At 39.5% G+C, this 19,882-nt stretch overlaps 1 long non-coding RNA gene across 2 annotated transcripts; it reads right to left on the bottom strand.

The window, feature by feature from the left end:
- Positions 1-431: 431 nt before the first annotated feature.
- LOC104912950 lies at positions 432-19,882 on the bottom strand. 2 transcript variants are annotated; one of them, XR_002119267.1, is made up of 4 exons: positions 19,822-19,882; positions 12,729-12,806; positions 4,269-4,587; positions 432-2,259 (listed from the first exon to the last, which is right to left on the bottom strand). It is a non-coding gene; the product is annotated as an uncharacterized LOC104912950 (long non-coding RNA). The 2 variants fall into 2 exon arrangements; XR_795035.3 differs by lacking the exons at positions 432-2,259; positions 4,269-4,587 and adding an exon at positions 10,674-11,766.

The raw sequence follows: 19,882 nt of genomic DNA, 5'->3' as shown, positions 1-19,882 counted from the left end.
TTTGCATTTGTTTTGAATTCCTTGCCACGAAGTCATTACGCATTCAGGTGGAGAGGAAAGTGAGCTCGGCAGGAGTCTGACAGTAATTCTGCATTAGTTAAGCATTAGTTGACAGATGTACAAAGCAAAACCATTACTCCTGTCATACGTTGGGCCCTGACTTTCTTTTCCCCATTGTGGTTCTCCTCCAATCAACAGCTTCAGAGAGCCACACAAATGCCGAGACGAAAGCCCTGCAAAAGCTGTTATCGGAGAGGCTTTCAGCAGTAATTAGAGGTGAATGAAAGGGGGAAAAGAATTTTGTCTGGAACACAGTTTGGCAAAGTGTTGCCATTGCATTTATTTATTTTTAATGCTTTTCTATTAAAGCAAATTCGGAGACAAACATTTCTGAACACACACCATGTACAGCAGGCACACCAGAATTGATGTTCACAAACTTCAGGTTGCTGAATATTAATCAAATTCGAATTTATTTGCAATTCAGTCCATTAATAATGATACTGCAAAACCACAAGAATTCCCTAGAAAATGTGGCCTCCAAATAGCTTTTACTAAACCACTTACTACATTCTAATTACTATTAATAGCAAAAGAAATACACAAAGAGATCACTGGGTACCTTGCATTGAAGCAGCCAGGATCCATAACTGCATAAAAAGATTGATGCTGCTTTTCTGCAGAGCAAACTTTTAAACACACTAAACACGTAGGAAATTAATGCAAATTACAGTTCCCTATCATTACTGTTGTTGGATGCAAAATCAAAGCTATGTGGAGCAAATAATTTGGTAGTGTTTCTGGGCAGCTCCATCATGAGCCTGCTCAAATGCCTCCCACCACTACACAGACTCACCGTTCAGAAATACATTCAAGGCTGTTAGGAAGAAATTTTCAGGCAGGTGAATGATACTGGTGTCTGGAACAAGACTGTTCTACCATGTTCTATGTAATTCCAAATTAAACCCAGGAACCTACACAGCATGTTAAAAAGTGCATTAAGATATCATAAGACAGGAGCACGCAGACAGCCTTCTATTCTTGGTTCTGATCAAGATGACACCCATTTTAAAAGCTTGTGCATGAACAAATGGAACAGCACAGGTAAAACAGGACCCGCGCTCCTTGTACATCAGTGTGCATACATACTCCCACAAATCCAGCAAACAAGGTACATGAAGAATTAAGGTGTACCCCCCCACAATCTTGACGAGACTCAGTTGAGTATTTGTCAAACTTGTGAGCAAGATCTGCTAAAGTCACACTATGCCAAACTCCTGCTATCAGCTCATGCTATCAGCTCATACTGTCTGCCCTCATACAGACACTGCTGTGGGTTTCAGCCCAGTCCCTCCCCGAGAACAATAAGTGCCAGCACAAAGATGCTGGCCACGGCCCCTTGCCGTCACACTGGGCAAGAATGACAAGAGCCATTTTGGCAGTGGATTTATCCCACGAGAAGCCAGCTGAAGCTCTGGCGTGCAGTGATGCCTGGACAGCCATAAGCATCCAAACCCCGTTGTGCCACACAGCCCATGGCTCTGCTCTTGGGATGCTTTGTCTCAAAACAAGCAGCCTCAGCCACACCCAGCCTTTTCTGGGAACCAAGCTAGCTATGGAGGAGAGAAATATTTTTGAGAACCTGAAACCTTCAGTTTTAAGGTGAAATTAATTTCCAGATGAAGGTTCCTATAAACCCATCATTTCCTTTAGGATTTGTATGGAAAGGCACAGAACAACTTCCAGCAGTCACACTGTGCTTCTGATCCAGTGCTCGAAGCCTCTAGTTCCTTCTCTACCTCCTGTCTTTAACTGCTCACCCACCTTTTATTGATCAGCTTCAATATTTCATTGCCTTACACTACTTTCTGTTACACCACCCTTTATTTTTCCCCTCCCAGCTGTTAGATGCTCCCTGTTACTAAATTATGAAAGCATTTATTTAGATCACAGAAACAAAGAAATTAGTTTACATTGATCCATAGATGGATTCTAGGTACAAAGCACTATTTTGAAGGAAAGGTTCAGTGCTGCAGGAGACAATAAATGGAACCAACTGTTCAGTAAGCTCAGGTGAAGAGGAGAAACACCTGATAGGAGAGGCGGGGAGATGCAGGCACAAGCTGTGACTGCTAACCAATGGGGAATTAATTGCACCACACCAGCTATTGCCACACGTAAGTCCGAATCATTGGATTTTCTGCTCTGTCCACTCATCTGGATGATTTCTGTCAAGCAGTTAACTCCCTGGACCACAGCCTATAGAAAAAGCATGAGAGGAATCAACGTATCAATGGTGGTTTCAGCAAGTCCCCACAAGGACATATAAAAAAGAGTTGTCAATTCACTGGGTAAAAGCCTGTAACCTGGGGCATGTCACATCCTTGTCAGCTGGGGTAAGAAGCTTCCCAGTTATTAGATGTGTCTCTTCTGCCAATGTATCTGGGCACTCGTATCGCATCCAGTCATCTTCCAGTGAGAAAAATCAATCTCTTAAAACTTAACAGCACAAGGCTTGTTCTCACAGCCAAAGCTCAACTCTGCAGGCTCTAATAGGCTCCTAGTATATTCCCAAATCCTCCCTGAAATATGGACTCAAAACAGGCAATTTTACTTTTTCTCCGAAAATAGCACTAATAAAAACCTTCTCCCTTCTGCTAAAGGAACCAAAAGAAAGACATGCAAGGCTCGTATTTTTCTTTCAGTGCAACACAGCACTCAGTCTTAAAGCCACACTCCAAAGCAGCATCTCCCACCTGAAACACAACTTGCCTTCTTTGTACTCAGACATGCAGCAAGAGCCAACTCCTAAGACAGCCACGTTTGCAAACTGACTCTGCTGAGCCAGACAGAAGCAAAGCCTTAGTTATTTACTACCTCTGAGCTTTGCTGCTTGGAACTTTTGCCAGAAGAAGGGTTTCTGTCACTAAAAAGTGCCCAACCTATAGCACACAGGCTGTGCTCAACCTCCAGCAGACCAACTCCTTCTGCCCACAGCCTGTGTCTGGATCAGACCTTTCTATACAGCTGTCAGTGGCAGAAATTTCAGTAAGATTTAAACAAGGACTTAACAGCTCACAGTGAAAGATGAAGATTGGAATCTCACAGCTTCCATAAGAAACACACTATATGCTGCTGCAGTTTCAGTGAAGCTCACAAGAGGCAGCAGATACATTTCCAATAATTTCTACTTCCACTCATCCCATTTGTATGTTTGTCTTGCTTCAGCACATCTAATTACATTACACAAATCACAGACTAGCACTGCTCTTCCCTCCAGAAGTCAGACTGAAGACCCAAGCAGATGTTAATAAACTATTCAATTGCTTGCTTGCACTGAACTGCATAAGAAATTGCTACTAAATAAAATAAAACTGATGTAAAGCAACACAGTGGTGCTTCTGTTTGCTTTTCATATCCCAGGAAGCCTCATACAACCTATATGAGAAGTGCTTTCCAGATGCAAGCATTCATCCAGACATCAATACATGCCTGAGTTGGAGGCATGTGGCCCAGCACCACGACCCTCCAGCACCACAGCAGTATGGCACGGCCTCTGGTTATGAGACTGTATATTTCAGTGGAGACACGGCACTCCCACAATTGAATGACTGACTGTCAGCTAATAAGGAGCAGTGGGTCATTTGTTTTACCATCTGCTTGCTTTGTTATTATTGTTTTTTTACTGTTACCAAGAACAGAGAACTAAGGGAGTACCTTCAGTCACCACCCACAGCCTCCTGTTTCCCTGGACTTTTCTCTCATGTTTGTCTCTTGCCATCGAGATCACAAGAGCCAGAGGATGTGGTTGCACCCAGTGAGGAGGTCCTGTGAGGTGCTTAGTGCTTTGCTTTATGTAACACCATTGGTAGTTTCACAAAACAGGGCTTTAAAAATATACCCAAGCAAAACTGCACCAATGGAGAGCTACTCTTGCAGCTCATATATACATGCTTCATACTTGCATGACTTGCCACCTCCCAAAAAAAAAACCAAAACCAAAAACAAAACCACAAACCTTCATACGTGCATATCATGAAGAAGCCTTTACCTACAGCAAGACTTCTATCCCAGAGCACGGTGGCAGTGTGCAGGTGGTGGGATGCCCATCCTGGCATGAGGCTCCCCTGCCCATCACCAGCTGCCAGCTGGTGAAGCAACAGAATAAAAACAAATACAGGTAAAAGGAACAGCACACTTATTTTTCCTGTGCTAGAAATTTGTCTGTATGGAAATAAGAGGCAAAGCTAAGGTAAAATTTCCCTCACCTTCATTTGGCTGCAGCAACCACTGGGCTCAGTCCTCCTGCAGTATTTTTATATGCTCTGCTTGGGAGAGAGAGCAGCTTTAGCCTCTTCAGGGTCCTCTGTTGTGTTCAATCCCCAAATTCCTGGTGAAATGGCTGCTAAGCAGAATCGTGCTTTTCCCTCCCACAGCAGCTCTCTAACCAGCAAGACAGTGCAGCTGCCACCATGGGACTTGGAATTTTCCCTCTCCTCAGTGCTCCTCTTCCCTCCTCTACAAACTCACGGGTGGCACAGAGAGCAGCAGACTGATGTGCAGTTTGAAGGGCAGGAGGGTGGTACACTGCAAAAAAGTTATGGACCATAAAATACATGTTTTAAATTATGAGGTCACCTTCTCCAGCTTTGATTACTCAAACTTCGCTAGACCACAAGAACCCTATGCAAAATCACCTGAATATCAACATCATTTTTTCTTTTAATCCCAAAACCTCAAGTTTAAAGACAGGTCAGAGCAGCACTGGTATTTGTCTGAGAAGTACTTCAAATCTAAGCTGTCAGAAAAGTAAATCCAGCTAAAAATGCAGAAGCATAAGATAAAAAATACAATGCATTTAAAATCTGTCACTACAGGTGCTCCAAGGACAGCTAAATCAACCGCAGTACTGGTAATATGAAAAGCATTCAATAATTCAGGCACCCTGGGCCATATGTCAGCCTTAACTACACGTGAAAGTTATCTTTCCTTTTTTTCCACTTGATCACTAGAGCAAGGTTCTGGTTAAAATCTCATCTGATGTGTTTTCTTCTTTGTAAAACATGGCCTAGGTCTCAAGTGACTATTACAAAACTAAGCAGTTCAGAAAATAAACAGCATATTCTGGAAGCATGAAAACACTGAACAAAAGCTTGAACAAACGATGCTCTAAAAATGATTAGGTGTCCATAATACATCTTCCACAGGCCTTTGATAAGGGTCATGGTTTGTTTACTCTCATTTTCAGATTTAATATAAAGCTTTAAAGAACAAGAGGCAGGGAGACAACTGATAACATTTCAAGCTCCTCCCTCCAGGTGGCTTCAGTGAGGTGGATGTGTCACAGAGCTGCACAACTTGTTCCTCCTTTTTTATTTATTCATTTTGAGAATATGAGAAGCTCCAGAAACCCGTGGGTGATTAAAAAAAAAACAAAAAACACTGTAAGAAGGCAAATTGCAATTTGGGCCCTTTTCTTCACTTTTCATAACACATGGCCTAATACCATTTGCACTGTAGGATCCGTAAACACACTTTTGATCAACTACCTCTTTTCCTCCCTTCACTGTTTAGAGAAGTCAGATAGCATCTGTCTTTGCCAAAGCACAGCTCCGTGTGATTTCTTAAGTTTAATACACAGACAGAAGACCCACTGCACCATGTTTCATCACACCTCTTCTTCCATAAGGAAAGCAATATCAGCTGTTTTAAGACTCAGTTGAAGTTTAGTTTGTTTGTTTTTTTTTCCCCTCACCACTGTATGGTTTGATACGCTGCACATCATTCCGCTCTTACACACCCTGCAGTACTGTGAATGCTTGTTAAGGACCATTTGCCTTTTAGTCTGTTTCTGAGCTGATTATTTGACTTATACATGAGCAAACATCACATAACCAAGATCATTTACAGACAAATAACCATTTTAGTTTATAATAAAGTTTAAGACCACTTTTGAGAGATTGCAAACAGTAGGCAAAAGAATCTGAGCTACCTAAGTTACTCAGAGGTTTCCTTAAAAAAGAAAATCAAATTTACACTCTTTAGACAATGATGTCCTACAGGGCAGATTAGGGTTTGTGGTTTTGTTTTTGTTTTCTTTTTTGGGAGGTGGCAGATTGTGAAAGTGTTTTCCTTTTTTTTTTCTTCTCATTCTGTTTTTCCGTTTCGAATGCCATTTATTTCATGCACAGGTATGCAGAGTTTAGAGCTTTTCATTGTTGTTTCATTCCCTCTGATTAGATCACTAAAGTTGTTAATTTAAACTTGATTCTCTTGAAAGGTCAGCCTCCAAAGGAACGCTCCACTTGTCTCCAAACGCACTTGCTAACTGCTTTCACTTTGGTTAGCTTCCTTAAATTCCTTTTCCATTCTTAAAGCTGAAGGCTCAGAATGGTTCCTAAAATAGCAAGGTAACACTATTTTTTCCCTTTCTTTTATGCTCATTGCTGTTCCCCACAGGGTGCAGGTATATGCACCACTTTCACCTCCTGTTCTCGGAGGATGCTTAGATTTACCCTCTCCCCAGTGGGCCTCAGGGATCAGGGTTTCTTTGCCCAAGTGCCAGCTTTCCTGAGCCAGGGTTATACACGTTGCAGGGCTGGGAAAAGATGGCCCTCATCGACCCTGAACACAACAGAGCAACACTCGGCATCTCACTCCCTGCTTGCCAGAGGAGATTTTACACTATGAGAGAGAACTCTTTAGCAAAGTTCACCTCAAAATCTCAACTTGAGGTGTTAGAAAAAACCTTAAATGATACAAGTTATTACACTTAAACCCTTTGGGGGAAGTGGGGAATGATTTTGTGATTAAGGACCTACTATGGGGCTCAGGAGAATTAGTTCAATTCTGGCCTTGAAACAAGCTCCCAGGTTCCCATGGGAAAGCCTCCTGCACTCTCCTACTCGCATGGACACTGGCAAGGTAATTTGTAAGTGCTTGCAGCCTTCAGATGGTGTAGTACCAACAGCCAAGTAAACACGACGACAGTGAGCTACAACCATTCTGAGATCAGTCCACAGGATGCTGCCACTGTACTATCACACTTATCACCAAACAAACCAAATTAATATTTTTGAAAAGCTAATATTAGGATTGTCTTGACAAAGAATAAGTTACATTTTTTCTCATATGTGGGCTGACAGATAGTTACTGATGGTTTTAGTTAATGTGTTTGATGAGTGAAAACAGCAGCAAGGTAAAACAAGTTGATAGGCGTTGCAGAAAGACATCACTTCGTTCTCAAGCAGAGTGCTATCTTCGACAGCTTGCACTGCAGGGAAATTTTCCTTGTTAAAATCTATAATAGGTATTGTTTCTTGGAAAAATTAATTTTACAGATTGATTTAATTCATAAAATGAGCAAATCCCCAAAATAAAGTTCATCTGTCAACATACATAATGATGAAGCAATCAAGCAAACACTATCAGAAAAACAACACTGAAGTCACTGTGTAACCTAGATTAAGTTCCCTACTCAGAACGCTCTGTGAAAGCATCAGACAGCCTGTCTTGCAAAAACAAATAAACAAAACCATTATTCTGATATGCTGATAAGCACACATATCAGGCAGTTCTTCTCTATTTACTACAAGCAGAAACATATTATCTGGAGAGGAATAACTGCATGCATCAATACAAGTTAGGGGTTGACCTGCTGGAGAGAAGCTCTGCAGAGAAAACTGAATTTGTTTAAAAACAAACAAGAAAGCACAACAGTACAACCTGCTTTTGTTTGCACAGGATGCTCTTAACTACGAGTAGGTGAAAACACCAGCCCTTAGCAATGCCCATCACCTGCCTGAAGTGCACAGAAAGCAGCACTGCAGACAAAGCAGCTTCACCCCACACCCAGTGAGGAGTGCTGTAGCTGTTATCATCCACAGTGTCCTACTTCAAAAGAAGTACTGAGCAGCAGTGCAGCCTTCCTGGGTGCATGTTACACAGAGCACACTGGCGTGTGGTGTTACTAAACTTAGCACAAGCATACTATAAAGTAAATCTCACCCTGGTACTAACGTTAACCTTGCACACAAGTTGAAACAAAATGACAAATTAATACAATTGTCATGGAAAGTTAAATTCACATTTTATTTTTACTGATTATTCAAGACAAACATTTTAGATGACATCTGTGGGTTGTTCTTAGCAAGGTTTTAATCCGTGACCATAATGTAGGTCACAAGTTCCAATTCAGTATTCATGCCAAGGAACCAGACTCAGCAGTAATATCAATAGCTGTCAAGAGTGCACATGCTGTTTCTTTTTACACTACCATTTAATAAAAGAATGTAGTCCAATTAAGAAGATTTCACAACTTTTTAAAAACTGATTTACCTATTTATTTAAATCATGAGAGCAGGATTTAATTTACAACAAAGCACCATACCCTAATCCTATGCATCTAAGAATATTCATGTTTAAAATCTGAACCGCCCTCACTGTTTCTGCCACGCTTTTGGTTTTCAATGAGCTTCAGTAACTCAAAAGAATTGCAACCAACTTGGTAACTGAAAAAGAAAGCTTTGTGGAACGGGAAAGTTCACAACGGGAGAAGAAAAAAAGCCTTTCTAAAATAGCCAGGTGTTCACCTCAACCCATACCAACTTCAAACAGATGCAAGGACAGTAGTTGAATCTGATTTCAGACTAAGGACATAAAAGATAAGCTTTATATTCTTATGCTTTCATAATGTTGGAACGAATTCATTTTTAGATGAAGAATAGTATACTCCCCTACTCTCCTATCCTTTCACATAAAGTTTGCTCTGAAAATAGCATGGCTGAGTTCCAGTCTTTCAACTATTATTTGATCACTGCTAAGTATTTGCAAGTTCAGATTTTTCCAAGTCCCACTTAACGACTTGATGTAATTCACAAAGTATCAACCATGTATTGTTCTACTTTTACAAGCAAACATATTGTGGCAAATGATCACATTAGTCATGAAAACAGAGAATGAAATACTTGGAAATACAAAGGTTCAGTGGTGTTGGAAGACCACCCCCTAACGGTCTAACACTCAGCAATGCAGGTTTAAGCTGAGAAAGGGGTGACTGGCCTAAAACAGCATTCTTGCTTGGCAGTGGAAGAAGAGATGGAAGTTTGCTTAGGGTATGAATGGCACTGTTTGTACATGGCCTTTCATGTCCATGATAAGTTGTGTTATCAACTTAATGGACCAGTTTGCTCAACAGGGCATAATTTAGATGATCAAGAGGTGAGCAATTCTTCAAAATACATTAAGAGCACAAGTAGAAACTTGTAAGAATCTTACAAATCCCTTGTCACAAAGGGAAGTTTCCATAGAGTAGCTTCTAAGGTAAAAAAAAGCACAGATATTTTAAGACTATAATAAATGTATGATGTAGCTGGTTATATTTTATCTTTTGGAGATGTTCTGTAGAATTCTAAACTGCACAAATAAATGTATACACCATTCAGTTCCTGAACACTGTCAGAGCAAGAGTTTCATTCTGTTTAATGGACTGTTGGATATCAGTAGCTTAAACAAGTGTGTGCAGAGTTTTTAAAATTTCAGCTCAATAGCATTAGCAGATGATGAAATACCCACAAGAGCAATTGTACATTAGGGCATCTGCATATGTTCTTACAGTTCTTCCAGTTTTGTGAAGAAATATATGCATCCTACTTCAGGATGTACATGACCATGAATGTCACATTGGCATACTCTGCACACGCTTTATCTTTACTGCTATAATTTATTTACAGTTTACTTACACGGAATCTACCCAGACTCGTATCAGATTTAAAAGATGCTTGGAGCTGTATTTCAGGGGAAAAAAAATACCTTCAGTCATACCTTTCCTGGTCTTTGCATAGTCACTTATCAAGCCCAAATCCTCCCAATTCAAGTATCTTTCCTCACTGAACAGAAAAATGTCTAATGGCTAGAGGCACACCGTAACCCTCATGGAACTTCTATGCTAGGTAGCCATCCACCATACCTGTTGCCTTATGTGAGATCTCGGTATACTACTTACTGTTGTTCACACTCAGCAAATATATTCCCAAATGCTGTAACTATGATAGCCAGAGATCTTCCATGGGCGTATCATGATTTACTACAGAGAAGAGAGCATGCTGGCTTAATCAAACTTGTGTTTTCATCTACTTCACACATTTGTAAAAGGATAAAAAAATACAGCTATTAAGTGTGTACGTAACAAAACAGATTTTTAAAACCTTCAGTTGAGTACTGATATAACAACCCTGCAGCTGCAGAGGTCACTTTGATTTAGCACAGGTATACAAACTGCACTGGAAATATAAAAAAAAATTGTATTTTCTCTTTCCCACTGTCAAAGCATTACTGGTCACTCATGATTTAAAACTAAATTTAAGATAAAGATTCCCAATTCCATAAAAACTTTCACAAATGCCTACACTTGAAATGAGTATAATATTGTCACAGAATTCATTTAAATTCAGATTACTTTTTTTCTGATTGTAGAACAAGGCAGCTACTTTCCAATCAGCAGAAAATCCTTTTTACTACTGTGCTCGTGATACAGGAAAAGATGCAAAATTTAAGTGTACAATAAAGAGTTCTAAAACAGACAGACCCTGCCCCCCCCACCCCCAAATGTTATGTAAGTGAATCAATATAAAATCCACATGAGAAACATCAATTATGCAATTTCTATACAACTTCCTACCATTCGTTTTTCTATCAGCCTGCTTTAGTTGCATGCGTGTCATGTCATTCAGAAAGAGGAAATCCAGGACAGATGTTTAATCACTCCACATACTATGAATTATTAGAAATTAATTTAGTGAACAATTTCAAAGCTCTCTCATTTTAACTAGGTCAAATTTTGTTATCAAGTGCAGTGAATCAGAGTTTTACATTTCTTTCAACACATTAAAATTTTAACTGCAGTTCTGAATAGGGACTGTTTTAAGAGACATCTCTAAACCAAGCTAAATTTACTTCTGATAGAATCTTAAAGCATGATTACAGTGTAAGAACAAAGCACTACACACTTTTTAGGAACACAAACCCATCGTTTTTAACTTCTTGGTGTGTCTGTGCAAGACCTGACTCATATAAGGTAACTGCCTGTAACTCCAGCACACTCCCATGAATCAAAGAAGAGAATCTGTTTATATTCAAACAGAAGCCTGTTGCCAGTCTTACACTGTTGTCACTTTCTTATATGTTCTGCAAGTCACAAATATCATGTCCAGTGTTGTGAGGTATCAATCAAAAGCAGCATGTTCCTTAGATCAGATGCACTTTCTAGGATATTAGGAAGCAACTGATCTTCCTTTTTACAGGAAAATAAAATTAACACATCTGCCAAAGTATAAAAGGACATTCCCAACTACTATTCAGAATTCCATGTACTACTCAGTTAAACTGCTGGAGAATATATACTTTTGATCTTAAAAAATACCCTATTTTGAAAACTACTATCACATTTCACATCATAAATATTCAAAAATGCTTTGGCAAGCAAATATGATGAAAAATAGGCAAAATAAAGCTTTACATTGTTTATTTTTTCCCTGTGTTACAGACTGGACAATAATCAGCTTTCATTGAATAGCTATTTGTTCATAGCATTATGAAATGTAATTGTCAAAAAATGGACAAGTATTTCATTTCATATGGCTATTCTTACATTTTAAGTCAAATTCTGAGTGACAGTTTGATCCAAGAAAACCCATGTAAAGATGTTAAGCCAAAAGAAAAACACTTTTCATCACAGGTGAGAGTTCAAGTTGCAAATGGAAGGCCAACCTGTTAAAATCAGGTCAAATGCATGTTAGTTTTGTGCTCAGTACAATGATATTCCTGTCAAGCTGGGCATCTTTTTCATATATTCTTTTAAATAACTCCATAGTAGTTCATTAAAAAAGTCTCATTGTTATCTTCCTACAAGAGCCCCTATAACCACAACAGTTCTTAAAGGACCACACCATCTAGTCCCATTCCAGCTTATTTTTTTAAAACTGGATCAATATCAAATTAATAACATGAAATTCCCTGATAATCCGATTTAAGAGTGGTAAAATGTTGAGAAATTTTCCTCAACTTTGAGAATCAAAATGTTAGAAAATAATCATTTTCAGGTAGCTTGATTATGCACTCTGCTTTCCAGACAGCTAGGTTTAGAGTCAGTTTCCCTTATTGCTAACAGAAATAAAATACCATTTAAGGAAACGGGCAACTAAAATTATAAAATCCTCAAAATCTGCAGGATTACTCCTGAACAGATAAAACACCTACGTGTATATTTGGGGGAAGAAAAGAGAAAAGGAAAGAGAAGAACAGGAGAAAAGTCCTGTTTGCTCTTGAAACAAAGCATAACATGGAGAAATATAACCATTTCAGAAATTAAGTATCTAGAATGAAGCTTGTATACCACAAAAGCTGGCAATTCAAATCACTACAAAAGCTCCGTCAGGACTAGCTGAAGAACATTCACTTTTCCCACAGACTTAATGAGAACTCAGGGGCCAGACACCCACAAGAGACAGTGCTCTGGAATTCAGTCCCTGAAGAGCAGAGCCTAGAAATTGGTAGGCTTCAAGGGACAAAATATTTTCCTTCCCTATTAATATTATACATAACATAATATTATTGCATACACCCAGGTGAATACTAAAATTAATATAAATTTCTACTAAAGCACTAAAAATGATTTTCTATCAAATACTTAGGATGTTCACAAAACAAAGGAAGTACTGAAAGTTTCTTACCTATTCAGACCTTCCAAATCCTTTGAATATCATCTTGGGAAGACGAATGACTTCTGACACGACTGGTAAAGATTTACACTAAAAGAAATAAGAAAATGACGTTAGATACACGTTACCAGAAAAGTCTTTTAAAAACTAAAATAAACCAAAATATTAAGCTATGATAAAAAACACACAACAGACTTTCAAAATTCATTCCCTAAGAATTATATACTTTAAAAATGAACACAAGTGGTGTACTATCACTCCTTTGCCTCTCTTTAATTAAATGGCTTCAGGGAGAAGTGAATGGGTCTTGTTTCTCTACTCCATTGAATGCCTCATGATACAACACAGTTCAGTCAGCTCCTCCTGATGTTGTTTAACGAAAGTCTAGAAAAGTATATTGACATCACATCAATCATTACAAAAGCATGCAACCCCAATGGGACGTTTAAAGCCAGGAATTCTGCCTACACGACATCCTTCTAAAGCTTTTGCTTCATTTCTTTTCCCTTGAGTAAAGAGGTACTGAACAGTTTACATTTGGAAGCTCCTTCATCAGCAACCTGAAGGATCATATTTCCCTCTATTCGCTTCCCAAAATAAGATGTGGCACTTGTGCATCATTTATATGCTCTAAATTAAGCATGCTTTTGGAATTACAGTATCTAAGCTGGATCTTACTGAAAAGCTGCATTATTAACTTGCCATAAGACCTCAACTCCAGTACATACTTTCCTGTACTGTGAGATGATGTCCACAAGCACAACTTCACATGGAAAAAGTAACAGTCACATCTTTCTGCTTTTTCCTCTTTTTATATTTCCATAGCAGTAACTGTGAGAATTCTCTAAAACAGAGCTATGCTGTGCTCAATTTGTACTAATTGTTGGACTTCCCAAAGATCCTGTGTTCTAGGATAAGTAATGTTCAGAAAGTGATGCAAAAGATGATCTAATGCAAGTATTAACACAAGCAAATATGGCAGGGAAGGGGTGTTGTCAAGCTTTTTTTGTTTGTTTGTTTTAAAGAAGGCCTGATAGCCTAACTGAGCACAAATAATTCAAGGGAAAGAATCCATTTAGCTTCTAGGAACATTATATTTTTATTGAAAGATGATTGACTGAAAGCCTCTAGAGAAATTATCTCCTACTTCTCCGGAATAACTGCAATACAATAGAGAAGAGCAATGAAAGCCCTTACCAGAGAAATCATGTAATTTCTGAATATGCTCTTTTGGAAGCAGGTAAAGAGCAATGTGAGAGACAATGAAAGACAACCAGATTTGAGTGGGTTTGGTCATTTTATTTGTTTTTATTAAAGAGTATCTGTGCTTGGAATGAATCTGTTTTGCAAAAGTGATATCAAATATTAAGAGTACAGGGCAAGCAGATGGCCAAATACAACCAACCCTCAAAGCAGCTGCTGCAAACTGGATCTCAGGCTGAAGAAAAGTATGTCCAAAACCATGGTTGGGAAACAGTAAGAAATACAGCAAGTCCTGGCAAAGCCACAGGCTATATGGCCCATAATTTCAGAAGCTAACAAACTTCTTACTCCTGAGTCTAGCACTAACAGACTACAAGCAGAGGAGCTCGAGTGATTGACCGGGTGCCAACATTCCAGATGCTGTCAGCCATATGAATATGGTTGTAAAAACACCAGTACCTGTCCAGTGATGCTCACACCCATCACTGCTGCTGTTTGTACCTCTGGGCTACGCTATTCAATGGCAGCTGCCAACCAAGCAGGGAGATGGGGACACACGTACAGATGGAGAATTATCAGGCAGACAGGAACAGTGGTCTCACCTCCTCTCTTGCTCAACCAAGAGCAAGAACATAGAAGGATTCAAAAGGTAAGACAAGTTTTGCTTTCAGCCTCAGAATCTCCACTTTGACAAGAATGGTTGGTTTTCCTACGAGTCTTTATTATGGGGTAATATCTTTGTCACAATACTATTATTTTTAATAAATTACCCTTATTCTAAACACTTTGCAAAGCTGAAAGTCAGTAAGACCACAACTCTGCCACTCAGCGTTATCCTATGAGGAAAGACATTCAAAGAACTAAGGTGCCCCTCAGAAAAGGAAAAAGCAGATAAATAGGTGGCTTTCCTGTTAGCTGACTTCTGGGCATTGTTTTTTGCTTATTTGTTTTAGAAAACCAAACACAAAAATGTGGGAAATCACAAGGTGAGAAAACAGTATTTGGGAATTATTAAATGAGGAGGATTAGGAACTGAAAAATGGAATAAATATTATTCAAGACTGAACAGACATTCTGTCACGGTACAAAAACATGACAAAAAAGGCTTCATGAAGCTGCTGAGGGAACTTTGTTTAATCTGATATCATATGCCTAGTATCCAAAGATTCACTATTTCATATACATCTTCATATCATCAATTCTGTTACGTATTTACTCCAGAACGTATGGAATACACCTGGATCTATGTCTGGACTGAAAGTCAAGAAAGTATGGGGATTAAATAACATTGAAGACAAACAGCAAAGAAAAGACAGCATGGCTTACTAAAACACTGTGCTAATTAGAGAACAGTACTTGCACATCATGCTTTTAAGCTACTTTATGTGTTAAGAGAAATGATAACAGTTATTTTGGGTGTAAGGGGCTTTCTTTCTGAAACACCATAGGAGATGGGAAAGGAAGTTGTACTACTGCCCTAAGTACCCAGAAGTACATAAGAGCCTCACTCATTTCTGTTCTAGAAAAAGAAGATGTAATAGCTTTATAGAGAACTGCAATTCAAGCACTGCTTAGCATTTCAAGCCAAAGCTTCCCATGTTCAAGTCTCAAACTATAACTCTAAGAATTAAAAATGAGTTTTCTATTATACCAGGGCACAAATTACATTTTGTAGAGAATCCTGTGATTTTGCTCAGATGTCCAACCAAAAGGCTTCCTCTTTTCTACTGAAGCTACTGCAAATTGACAAAGTTGTTCTTCCAGGATAAACTTTGGAAGGTATTGAAGACTAAAGTTATTCTGATAAGAATTTTTTTGTTGACCAAGCCAAGAAATTCTGAATATGGATTTTCTAATAAGAATATAGTTCTCTCTATACATAACACTTCTCATAGAAAATGGGATTGAATGAAGGAAAAGGGCACAATTTTATGGTAAGATTTTAAGCTCCCAAAAATATAATTAAAAAAGGAATATAAAGCATATAAGCAATATCCTCATATCTAAGTGTAAGTTAGGATAACAATTACCAAGGTTGGGAGATATTTCCTACAATAAACTCATGTATAAAAATACCAGACCAGTACATTCAAAAAGATTGTGTTAACATAGTACCTCTGAAATAACGTGATGCCTCCAGAGGGATGGATTGTTTTAGAAAAATAAGCAGGAGAAGAGATTGCATAGAGGAAAATGCGCAGAACAAGGCTGGAAATGCAAGCAAAGTAAGAAACAAGTGACCCATCCTAATTATCTCTGATAGCAGATGCTGCTAACAGATGCTCTCACATTGTGCTGAAAGTACAGCTGTAAAACCAGAAATAGATATGAAAGATGCTAAGCTCAAAGATGTATCCCCTGCATCTCAAAAAAAGATACCTCAGATATCACTCTGGGCTGACAAAGCACATTTCTCCCAATCACTTCTGCACTATGAACTAATTCAAATGTACACTCACTCCTTTTGCTTAAGCAGTTAATTTTAAGGCTTCACAGATGTTGTCAGAAAAAGATATCAAGAATTACTAACAGATGTGCTAACCCCGAGTAATAGTTCATTCAAGTTATAATTCTAGTATGATGACAATTACTTTCTTGACTCTCCTTTACCTTAGCTAGTCTCCAATCAATGGAATTGTAAAGAAAAAAGAAAAAAGAGTAAAAACTATTTGGAAAAGAAAAAACAGCAATAAAAGCATTCTGAACTACCCAAGTTCTTTATTACAAATAATAGTATTATAATTGACTAAGGGGTGTGAATCTCATTGCTCTTGAAACTTCTTCCCTTCCATAGGTTTAGACTGTGTACCACAAAACATGAAAATGATGAATAAAAACAGTTGTAAAATGTCTGTATCTGTTCAGAAGTAAACCTAATAGGTAGAGGAGGATAAAAGAGATCAGCAGGGGAGCTGCACGTCAACAAACGTATGGGACTATAAGTAACTGCATATTACAACTTCCTGATGCTTTCAGGATGCTAGAAATCTCCACGGGCAACGTAACTGTACTAAAAGCAGCCCAATTTCATGCACGTTTATTTTTGTACATCTACTTCCCTCTAACTCAGCCAACTGGACTACTCAATTCATTCAGACAATGAAGTTTAATTTTTCTGAACAAGTGCAATTCATCTCAGAGTCTCTTCAACCAACATTTAATGCAAGAGCTTATCTTTCTTGCAGTCTTTAAAATAATAATTCTTTTTTTTTTTTTGTGATTAAACTTAAGAACAATGACTGCAAAATGACCACAAATCATATTTTCACAACAACCTTAACATCCATAGAAAATTCTATAAAGATGAAAAGAAACCATCTTGAAACTGCTTCAGGTAAATTACAGCACCTTTTGTCATCAATAGGTTTTTAGATTTGACCCCCGGAGATTTTGATCCATGATGACATTTTAATTTCTAGGAAAAACATACTACATTGATTTCTATTCCAAAATGACTTGGGCAAGTATTCTTGAAGCACCTCCAGAATACTTAAGCAAAGGAGAACTAGGTGCTTGAAAATGAGATTTTAAAACGCAGTCAGCACAGCTTATATGTTAAACAGGCTCCCTAAACTGGGCAGCTGATGATGCTTTTGAATCCAGCATGCACTGGATTCTTAATTTCTTTTTTTGTTTTTGTTTTTTTGAAGCAAGAGTAAAGATGGTGTTTGTAGCCTAATCCTTTCTCCTAGAGGTAAGCACTCACACTATCGTGTTTGTTTAGATCAATAACAAAACAATCAGTCTTTCAGGACCCTGCATTTCCAGTGCTATTTACAAGTGCAAGTTTTCTAAATCTCAGTGCTTCTGAGACTTCACCTTTGAAACCCAAGCTTCTGGTTGAAGGTGACAAGCTTCTGAAGTTGAAACAGTCACACCTACAGCAGGTAATGAATCATGGCCCCAGGAGACAGCAGGGATGGAAGGTGTATGTTTTAGTGCTTGTGAGCACCCTGACTCATTCAGGTTTGTCAAGCATCTCAAAGCAAAGACAGAATCTTCTTGAAATAACTACCATAGAAAACACATAAACAATATTCTATTAACAGAATAAAGTTTCCTTTCCCCATTGTAAAAAAGCAGTGCTGCAGTTGCTTATAATAAGCTCCTAATTACTACACCCCAACTGTCTGCAGTTTTGGGCTGATACTCTCTTACATCTGCTTGAACTTTTCTTTGGAATCTGTAGGAAGAGTCAAAAAGATAAATTCTGCAGGAGATTAATTCTTTATTACTGATAGAATCACTCTCCAGTGCAATTGTTACTATATTCTCCTTGTCCCTTATTTCAGATTCCTCCAATAACTTCAGAAGCTCAGTCCTACAGACCAACAGCCAGTCCTGCTTGCCCACTCATATAAATGTTATTATAAGCAGAACAGATGGGAGTAGCACAGTGTCAGCTATCACTACAGAATGCACCACAGAGAAGCATTTGCATGCACAAGCATTACACATTTTTTTCCTCATGCACTCAATACCCACTGCCATTGGCATCCAAGACACAGAAACATGGAATAGCTAAGGTTGAAGGGGACTTTAAAGACCATCCAGTTCCAGTCCCCTGTCATGATTAGGGCTGCCGGCCACTAGATCAAGCTGCTCAGGGCCCCCCATCTAGCCTGGCCTTGAATGCCTCCAGGGATGAATCTTCCACAACCTCTCTGGACAACATGTTCCAGGGCCTCACCACCTCCTGAGTAAAAAATTTCTTCTTAATTCTAACCTAAATCTTCCCTCTTCTAGTCTAAAGCCATTCCCCCTTGTCCTATCACTATCAGACCATGGAAAATGCCAGTCCCCCTCCTCCTTGTAAACTCCCTTCAAGTACTGGAAGGCCACAATGAAGTCTCCCCAGAGCCTTTTCTTCAAGCTAAACAATCCCAACTGCCTCAACGTTTCATCATAGGAGAGGTGCTCCAGCCCTCTGATCATCTCCATAGCCCTGCTCTAGACCCACTCCAACAGCTTTACATCCTTCCTGTACTGGGGGTCCCTGGGCTGGACACAGTACTTCAAAAGGCCTCACAAGGGGGCAATCACCTCCCTTGCCTGCTGCCACCCCTTTTTTGATGCAGTCCAGGATACAGTTGGTCTTCCAGGCTGCAAGTGCACACTGCCAGCTCATGTCCAGCTTTTCATCCATCAGGAAACCCAGGGGAGGGAAGCAAGGCCAGAGATTTGGTGGCTTTTACAGAGAACGTATAAACTCAGTTTATCTGCAGCTGTGCAAACCAACTGAAAAAGCAGCCTTTATACTAATGTCCAGCCTGGGCAGCCTGACGCCAGCAGCTTGCCTGGCTGCCTCCAGCACCTTCATAGCTGCACATTTTGCAGTGGGGAAACCGTGTTCCCTAGGTCAGGTTTCAATATCAGGAGCTTTCCAAGAAAAAGAAAGTAATTTGTGTTTTACAAACAAAAGCGCAGTTTACCAAAGATAGCTTGTTTTTAATCAAATCAAGCTGCTTTTATATGACGACCAACTTTCCAAGCAAAACAAACAAACAAACAACAAAAAAGCGAAACACGGGAGCCGGAGTTTCGATGTGAGGACGGCTCGGCGGGGCGGCGCGGAGCTGCAAGGCAGCAGCCGGGCGGTAGGTGGCACCAGCGGGACCGGAGCCGAGCGCAGGGCTCGCAGCGCTGCCCCGGGCATCGACACGGACCTCGGCAGCTGAAAGCTGGCGGTAACGCGCAGCCCCGGGACGAGTCGTTAATCACGGCATTTAAACTTGAGAAGCTCTTATCTCGGGAAATTTTACTTCAGTTACCTCAGCATCCCGACTAGGACAGCGGGAGGCAGCGGCACGGACCTAGCGATCGTGACTGCCGATCTCGGTACTACAAAAAAGACGTTCACAACCTACCAAAAAAATAAAATAGTTCCGCGAGCACCACGTACCGCTCAGAGAGCACGCACGGCCCGCCACAGTCCCCACACGGCGCTGCGATGCGGCCCCACG

This window comes from Meleagris gallopavo, chromosome 13 (assembly GCF_000146605.3).
Source record: "Meleagris gallopavo isolate NT-WF06-2002-E0010 breed Aviagen turkey brand Nicholas breeding stock chromosome 13, Turkey_5.1, whole genome shotgun sequence".
In the NCBI taxonomy this organism is placed as follows: Eukaryota; Metazoa; Chordata; class Aves; order Galliformes; family Phasianidae; genus Meleagris; species Meleagris gallopavo.
The sequence above is the reverse complement of the archived record's forward strand: the minus strand, read 5'-3'. Positions and strand labels throughout refer to the sequence as shown.